Raw genomic sequence first — 9,904 nt, forward strand, 5'->3', positions numbered from 1 at the left:
ACGTAGTTTTAATTTCTCCATCGCACCGAGAGATACGTAGAAGCAAGATCCCACTCTTGTCAAACATAATAATACAAGTTTCATCTTCCCTATATATTTTAAATGCACTTTTATCTCTAGATTATTTTCATAAAAAAGATTATATTTGCATTTTAAAAAGGAGAAATAAATTTTTGTAAGTTAAAATTAATTTTGCATAAATAATTATAGGTAACTATATTTTAATGGATGTCGTAGGGTGCTAATACCTTCCATATGCATAATTGACTCATGAACTCAAAATTTGGTTTTAAAGACAATTGTTTCCTATTTTTTAAGGATTTCTCAATGTTTTCCCTATATTAAAATAAACTTTGGTGGAGACTCCATTGAATTCGAGAAATTGTCGAAATTTTAGGTCTCGGTAGAGTTTTCCGTAACATTTTAAGTTGAGGGAGGGTGCAATAGAATGAAAAAGTAGAAAATTATTGAAAGTTAATTGTTTTAGTAAAAAAATTGTGTTATCAAAGTTTGTGAATAAAAAACGTTTTCTAATATCTTGTTCTTTAATAGTTGATAAATTGTCAGTCATGTTGTGAAAATCAAATAATAAAAAGGTTTTTCTAATTCCAAGTTGTAGGTCTACTATCTCAAATGATCCACTTTTACCTTGGCCTCATTACCACCCTTAAACAACTCTAAAAGTATATATATGTGCATTTTATATTGTGAATCTATTTAATGCAAAGCCCTAGCTCAATGCGCCTCTTGCGTCAGTCAGTTAACGCAATGCCCAAAAGTCAGGGCAAATATACTAGGATGCATTCCAAAGCCCTACTTACACTAAAAATTAATATTTTACAAGGATACTGATCTTGGATGCATTGGAGAGGAGACTAAGACAATTTGGAGGCTTAATTGTTCATTCTTTATGTGTAATTGTTACATCTCCTTGTATCTTTTATAAAAAATCATGCGTATCTAATTTATTTTTGATTAGGGCATAGATGACCCTTTTGTGTCTATGTGATATTTTTTTTTATACTATTTATGAAAATATAATTAATGTGATAAGTCATCTCTTTTTGTTCTCAATGTTTTTTATGACATGATCATTATAGAATTGAACCTAGGAACTACTCCACCATTAGAAAATAGATTGTAATAACCAGGACTAAAATAAATGTTTATATTTCAATATTGTTATAGGAATATAAGATATGAATATGTGTCATTATAAATTAACGATCTTACACACTTTGATTAACAAGCTAGTTCATCTAAAAGAATTAGGGTTCATTATTATGAAAAAAAATGGATTTTGAGCCAATGAATTGATCTTAATCTAGTTAGTTAAGTTTGACGTAATCACACATGTTAAATTATTAAAATAGTGAATAAATAATTACTTAGTAAAAATGAAGTGATTCGGATCCCTAATCATTTTCTCAATATCGTTATTTTATTTAATAAATTTTAATTCGTTTGCAATCAAACACCCATTTATAAACCCTTACTCAAAGTGTTTGCAACTTTATTATGTGGTTTAATTAGTCACAGTCTACATGGAGACGATTTTGTGATCATTATTACTACTTGAACTATTGGTGTCAAAAAAGTTGTTATGATGCATCTATTGCAGGTAACAAGGGTTGTCATCAGCTTCAATAATTTCTACTTGGTCATTCTAAGGAACCATTTTTATAGGCTATCGACAAAATTGCTCTAACTGCATGTATCAATTCCCATCTTAATAATTACAAATAGAGTATGCCTTTCGACATACCTTATTTTCAAGTTAAGCATGGCCAAGTTTGAAGTTATCATATCTAACTCTATTTTCCCAAACTTTTTGAACATGGCTCTTGGGATCAACTTGATAGAAGCTATTCCATCAACCATGATTTTGTTGGTTCGCTTGCATCATTTCTACATTCTCAATTGCAAGTTTAGTTGGTATGATCAACACTAAATTTACATCCATTTCCATTTCTAGATTTTCACTAAATTTAAAGACTTGCTTATGGTATAGTATTCTCCTTTTGTGCAACTTCTTCATCAAAATACTTGTTGCAATGAGGGCACAACTTTAGATCTCTCAATTTTTTTTTCTTCAAATTAACTCTCCATGTCACATGCATTCGTGGGTAAATGTCAAAAGGAAGGGGCAAAAATTCTCAACTTCAATATTGTGTGCGCTTACAGACATTAAGGATTTCAATAAAGTTTGGCTTAAATTTTGAAGTTACGCTGATATTTTAGGAATATGATGACATGGCAAAAAATAGTTTTTGTTTTTTTTTTAAAAAAAAAGAATATTAATATGTTAGATCGGTAAGGGCCAATTGTGCATTTATATAACACAATGTACACATATTATGACTATTAAAAAAATTGTGACATGGTATACAAATTTTAAGACTTCAAAAAAATATAAGTGTTAAAAAAGATATATAAAACATTAAACTATTACTTTCATAAAGAATGTCAAAATTTATATATAACGAGAAGTAAATATACTACGGTAAATAGTTGAAATTTTATATATCTGGCTCGGTAAAATTTTAAATAAAAAAATATTATTTTATATATTAGTGGTAAATATTGGTCTTATATTTTTTATATGTTTATCAGTGACAAATATTTATTTTGTATTTTTGTATGTCTCAGTAAAAATATTTGTCTCGTATTTTTTAATATTTATTAATAATAAAGATTTGTCTCGTGATTTTTTTAATATTTATTAATAAAAAATATTTGTCACTAAAAAAGATACGATAAGAATCTATTAAACAAACACTTGAATTTGAACTTGTACACTTAATCAAAATATTAATACATTAAGTTATTTTCACAAATAATTTTGTTATCGTAAAAAAAATATATATATATTTTTTCAAACCAGCTTTAATAGTTCTGTTTCAAGTTTCACATGTGTTTTTTTGGAAAAACTTATGTGTGGGTAAACGTCCATTCAAATTATAATTCGGTCAATTCATAGGACTGTTTTAAAAAATATGTACCCCTCGATGCATGAAGTAAATATAGACATCTAATAATAATTTTATTGTTAAAATTTGACAAGTACAAATAGTTTAAAATTTTGAAACTATATTATTACTAAAATTAAATAAAAAATTACAAAGTTGCGATGCATTTTGGTGAACAAGGATTCGACCAAAGTAATGTTAGTGAAAAAATGATTTTAGCTACAATCTTCTGATTGATGTTTTGATGATAACAAAAACAAACAAGTAAAGAACAATTATCCATTAAGTGTATTTGTTAAGTGTGCAAATTAAGTTAAAAAATAAATATATATATTAATGATTATCTATTTTAAGGTGCATAAATTATAAGTAAGTTAGAAATAATGATCTAAGTGTTTATAAACACAAAATATATTATCACTTAATAAACAAGTAATTATGTTTATTAATAGAGCAAGTCGTAATATAATAATAAGAAGTATTGCAATATGTAGTTCAAGTCAAAGTGTTACAAGTCCTTGTTCCAATATAAGCTAGATCATCTAATGAACAAGAAAAGGAGAATTTACTAAACAAAGTTCTCAGTGACTCTGAAGAAGCGGCTAAAGTTGTGTCTAACTCAGATAAACGCGCTCTCAAATTTGTCTCAGGTGAATCCGTTAATACAAGCAACGATCTAAATGTTCTGCCTCTGACAAGTGTGTCAAGCAAAATGACTGTGTTCCTCTTATAATTGTGACAAGCAAAATGATTATCTGCCTCTGATAATTTTGACAAGTATTATATCGTTTGACTCTGATGAAAGTCAACGATATGAAAAGTCAAATATCTAAATTAGAAAAATATGTTTATCGTTTAAACAACATCTTGAATCCGTTAAATTGTTTGAAAGTCTATGTGACATCCTTTTTTAGTAACATCCTTTGAGATATGCCCTCTTAAATTAAAGATACGCAAAATCCATCATGAAGTTACATATTGATACATATTAAAGATTGATATGTCTTAAATGGTAATTGAAGATCCCCAATGATAATATTCACAATGGACACTTCTTCACTGTATTTAAGAAGAAATTATCTATTCATTCGAGAGTAGAGATAGAATGAAAAATACAATGTGTTAAGAAGAGATTCTGAAAAATTCCACGAACACATCAAAGAAACGTATGAATGCAAAATCTTTTCAATAGATAGTGATTAGAATTGATGTAAATCAATCAAAGTGTTTTCACATACATAAACTGATATAAGACTTGATATGTAACATCCTTTCAATGATATTTAGAATTCTAGAAACAAACTTTGTGTCAATTCAAAACAAACTAGAACTGATGTAAATAACCCCGATAAGTACAACAACACACATGAATCTTAATGGCATGTTGCTAGAGAGTTAAACAAGGGTTCTGACAATGACAACCTAAAGAGACTAGAGAAAAATAATCAAAGCCTGAAGAGGTAAAGTAAAGAATACTTGTATGTTATTAATTGAAATAGTGGATTAAGTCATCGATTATACCGAAGCAAAATCTCTCTATAAGGGAGGGGACTAATTGTAGCAACAGTTATATTGTGCACTAGTATAAAAATATATGTGCTCCCGCCCTTTCTATTTCTCTCGTCTTAGTTCTCTCATCTTAGTTCTCTCATCTTAGTTCTTTATGATTCAACCTTATTATGACTAAATATGTTTTATAAGAGTAAAACGAATATTTTGATAAGAAAAAGAACATTTTCTTGTAAAGCAATCCAAGTATCTTTCAGAAATAGAAAAATACAGTTCAAACTCCAAATTCTTGTATTTTCAAACACCTTCAAATGTCCGTTTTTCCATTTCAGTTGAAAACACCTTGCTGAACGACCCGATGGAAATAACACCTTGGGTGAAATAATAGAGAAACACAAACTGCGAATTCTCCAATGGCATTCACAACGAAAGCAATTGTATAAATGTTTTAATTGGATAAGTGTTTAGGATGTGCCTTAAGTTGAATATGCTAAAATAAAACATATAAAGGACGGTTGAATTGTGTTGATAGTATAAAAATTTGTCATAAAAACTACAAGTAAGCATTGTATAAAAACCAACATGGTTCCAACATAAAAACTTTCAATTATGACAATGGAAATTGTATCTCTTTTAAAATATGGATTTCAAGAGTAAATTAGTTACCATTATTAGGAAATTAATTTATTCTTGTAGTTATAATTAGGAAGATAATTTTTTTTCATGATGATCGATTTATCGTTAAGACAAAGACCTTCATAAAAGGAAAATTTGGAAGAAAGGCAAAAATGAAGAAGCATAAAGAGAAAATGAAGAAAGGTTCATGTTATAGATATCAAAAGTACTTTTTTCCTTAAAAAATGGGATTGATGACAACTTCATAAGGATGAAGACCAATAATGGTTGACACATCTGAGAGTAGTTGCTATTAAAATTGGCTCCATTTTAACTGGAAAACAAGATAATTGAACAAAAATTGAAGATACCATTTTCTTTCCAACAGGAACCACGAGACTATTGAACCCTAATTAGCCATTTGACACATCAAGGAATGGAAGTTGATTGAGTAACTCTACCAATACGAGTTCTTTTAGTAAAATAAAAAAGTCATGTGATAGGAAGGAATAAGCATACTAAGATGAGACATCTATACGGCCAAAGAAAAGCCCCAAAATTCTTAGACCTACAGAGCCGGGAGCATAGGAGATAGGATGAAGTTCCTGATTTTGACGCCACAAGTCTCCACCAAAAAGCACGACATGATCGGTGAGATTCATGTTTGAAGAAGGGCCAGTGGTTTCTAAAGCCGATATGGAGAAAGAAGTCATTGGAAGTATCCTTAAAGGAAGATGATAAACACAAAGAATATGAAGGATCAGAGAATGAAAAAAAGTGAGTAGATACTTAATGATGAAGTAAAGTTCAAAAAAGGTATTAGAGTGGCATTTAAAGGCAAATGATGAAATGACTAGTGTCAAGTTTCCAAAAGATTGGTAACAATGGTCCTATTTCAGAGCAAGATTGAAAGGAGACGTCTTTTGATATGCCAAATAGACTAACCCAACAAATGTAAAATTTGATCCTGTTTGGAAAAATCAGAGATAATTGGAAATAATTATCTCAATAATGCGGAATATTTTCTCCTCACCTGTGCAAATAAATGTCTAAACATAAAATACAATTCCACATAGCACAAATAATTGGCAGAAAATTAAATATGAGACAAACACAATTTTTAACGTGGAAAACTTCTCTCAAATTGAAAGATTAAAAACCACGGGACCTAGTCCAGTAAAAACTTCCACTATAATAATTAATGGGTACACTAGAGTCTTTCTAATAACAATAGAGAACATCAATCAAAAATAACAACCTTCCATTAAATTGGGTATGCCAAAGTAACTCTCAGAGAAAGTAAAACTACTATATTAAAATAACAAATTCAGTGGTAGAAATAACATACTAAATTTGTAGATCAAACGGAGCAAGTTTGCTACACACCTGTTACTACCACCAGAACCAAACCCTTTTATTTCTTCTCTTCTTCTGTTACTAGCCGTCGTGCTTCTTTTCTTCTTATTTTTCGACACTATTCCTCTTATTATTATATTAGGGATTTAAGTCCCTTTTCTTTCTCACATGAGCCAAGCCCATTAAAACCTATTTTTTTCTTTCTTTTATTAATAATAATAAAAATATTAATACTAATAATAATTATAATAATATTAATAAAATTAGTGGGTTCCACTTGAGAAGTGAGTCCACCAAACAAATCTCCCCCTCATGACTCAAGTGGGAAGGTATTGCTCAACCATGCCGACTTTCTCTCTATAAAATATCATCTTCGACACAAACAAGGTCTTCGTTATTATATTTGAACCATTCTCATCAATATGAATTTTCTCAATTAAAAATGACTTCATTTCTAGTGCATCTCGTATCCAATGATACCGCACTTCAATATGCTTCGACTTTGCATGAAAAGTCGGATTCTTGCTGAGATGGATCGCACTTTGACTGTCACAGAATAACACAAACTTCTCTTGCTTGAGGCATAACTCATGTAGTAATTTCTTCATCTATTAGAGTTCTTTGGAAGTTCTAGTTGCTACAATGTACTCGGCTTCAGTAGTAGATAAAACAACACACTTTTGTAGTCTTGATTGCAAAGACACATCCCCCATACAAACATCATCATATAACCAGAAATAGATTTTCTAGAATCAAAATCACCTGCCATATCTGCATCTGTGTAGCCATCCAATCCAGGTTCACCACCTCCATAGCATAAACACATTTTAGAAGTGCCTCTCAGGTATCTGAGAATCCACTTCACTGCTTGCCAATGATCTTTACCAGGATTAGAGAGAAACCGACTAACAACTCCAAATGCATGAGCAATATTTGGCCTTGTGCATACCATATCATACATCAAACTACCAATTGCGGGTGCATAAGGAACCTTCTTTATCTCTTCTTTGTCTTTCTCACTTGTAGGATATTGATCAGAATTCAATTTTAAATGAGTAGCAAGTGGAGTACTAACAGGTTTGTAATTGCTCATGTTGAATCTCTCTAAAACTTTCTCAATGTAATTATGTTAAGACAAACACAATTTATTATTCTTCCTATCATGAGTAATTCTCATGCCCAGAATTTGCTTTACAGGACCCAAGTTTTTCATTGCAAAAGACTTATTCAAATCTTTCTTTAGAGATTGAATCTTCTTAATGTCATGACCAACAATCAACATGTCATCCACATATAACAAGAGAATAATATAATCACCATCAGAGAATTTCTTGATAAACACAAAATAGTCAGAAGTAGTTTTACCATACCTATGTTTCTCCCTGAAAGAATCAAACTTCTTGTACCATTGTCGAGGTGCTTGTTTGAGGCCGTACAAACTATTCTTCAATTTACACACAAATTGTTATTTACCTTTAACTTCGAAAACCTCTAGTTGCTCCATATAGATCTCTTTCTCCAAATCACCATTAAGGAATGCAGTTTTCACATCAAGTTGTATAATTTCAAGGTTCAAACTAGTTGTTAACCCAAGCACAACTCAGATAAATGACATCTTTACCACATGTGAAAACATTTCGTCAAAGTCAATACATTTTCTCTGATTAAAATCTTTCACATCCAATCTTGCTTTGTATCTTGGTTGAGAACTATTCTCTTCTGCCTTTATCTTGTATACCCATTTGTTCTTGAGTGCTTTTATGCCATTAGGCAACTTTACCACATCAAATGTATGATTCTCATGCAAGGAATTCATCTCTTCTTGCATGGCCTTCAACCACTTTTCTTTATCAACATTTGTAATAGCTTCTTGATAGTACTATGGCTCTCAACTATCAGTGATCATCACATACTCACGTGGAGGATATCTTTGCGAAGGTTGACGTTCTCTAGTAGATCTTCTCAACTCAAACTCGACTGGTGGCTCAATTGGAACATGCTCATCATGGTGAGGTACATGATCATCAGTTACATTCTCATCATGTACTTGTATATCTCCCCTATCAACAAAGATTTCTACACAGGGCTTAGGCGTAACATCAATGTAACTTTTGGAATTTGGTTTCTGATTTTCAACTTTATCAAAATCTTCAATAGTCTGGTCTTCAAGAAATATCACATCTAGGCTTCTGATAATTTTCTTGTCACCAAGATCCCACAATCTATAACCAAATTCTTCATCACCATAACCGACGAATACACAATGTTTATATTTACTATCAAGTTTGGACCTCTCATCTCTTCGAACGTGAACAAAACATCTACAGCCAAAAACTCTCAAATAATGATAAGAGACATATTTCCCTGTCCACAGTATATCTGGAACATCACCATCAAGTAGAATAGAAGGAGAAAAATTGATCAAATCCACTGCAGTTTTCATTGCTTCACCCCAAAAGGATTTCGATAATTTTGCGTGAGAGAGCATACATCTGACTTTGTCATTAATCGTACGATTCATTCTCTCAGCAACACCATTATGCTGAGGTGTCTTTGGAATTGTTTTCTCAAGTCTGATTCCATGTTCTTTACAATACTCTTCAAATGGACCTCTGTATTCACCAATGTTATATGATCGAACACATTTCAATTTCCTTCCCTTTTCTCTTTCAACACTTGCATGAAAGTGCTTGAAGACTTCCCTCAAATTGAGAGAATAAAAACCACGGGACCTAGTCCAGTAAAAACTTCCACTATAATAATTAATGGGTACACTAGAGTCTTCCTAAAAACAATAGAGAACATCAATCAAAAATAACAACCTTCCACTAAATTGGGTATGCCAAAGTAACTCTCAGAGAAGGTAAAACTACTATATTAAAATAACAAACTCAGTGGTAGAAATAACATACTAAATTTGTAGATCAAACAGAGTAAGTTTGTTACACACCTGTTACTACCACCAGAACCAAACCCTTTTATTTCTTCTCTTCATCAGTTATTGGCCGTCGTGCTTCTTTTCTTCTTATTTTTTGACACTATTCCTTTTATTATTATATTAGGGATTTAAGTCCCTTTTCTTTCTCACATGAGCCAAGCCCATTAAAACCTATTTTTTTATTTCTTTTATTAATAATAATAACAATATTAATAATAATAACAATATTAATACTAATAATAACATTAATAAAATTAGTGGGTTCCACTTGGGGAGTGAGTCCACCCAACAGATCCTTCCAAATGATCACTACAATATTTTTTAGTTTAGGGAACGACAAAAAAGTGTGGCAAAAAACAAAAACAATGTGGCCTAAACCTAAGGCAACGATTTGGCAATGGTTTAAGAAGTGTGGTCTAGGTGGCCGTTGTCTATTCTAATAAGCCATAGTTTTTTACTTCTGCCTACGAAAATAAAAACTGTTGCTATAAGGCTGCAATGAGACCACTGTTTTTTT

The sequence above is a fragment of the Cicer arietinum genome, chromosome 6, assembly GCF_000331145.2.
Source record: "Cicer arietinum cultivar CDC Frontier isolate Library 1 chromosome 6, Cicar.CDCFrontier_v2.0, whole genome shotgun sequence".
Lineage (NCBI taxonomy): Eukaryota > Viridiplantae > Streptophyta > Magnoliopsida > Fabales > Fabaceae > Cicer > Cicer arietinum.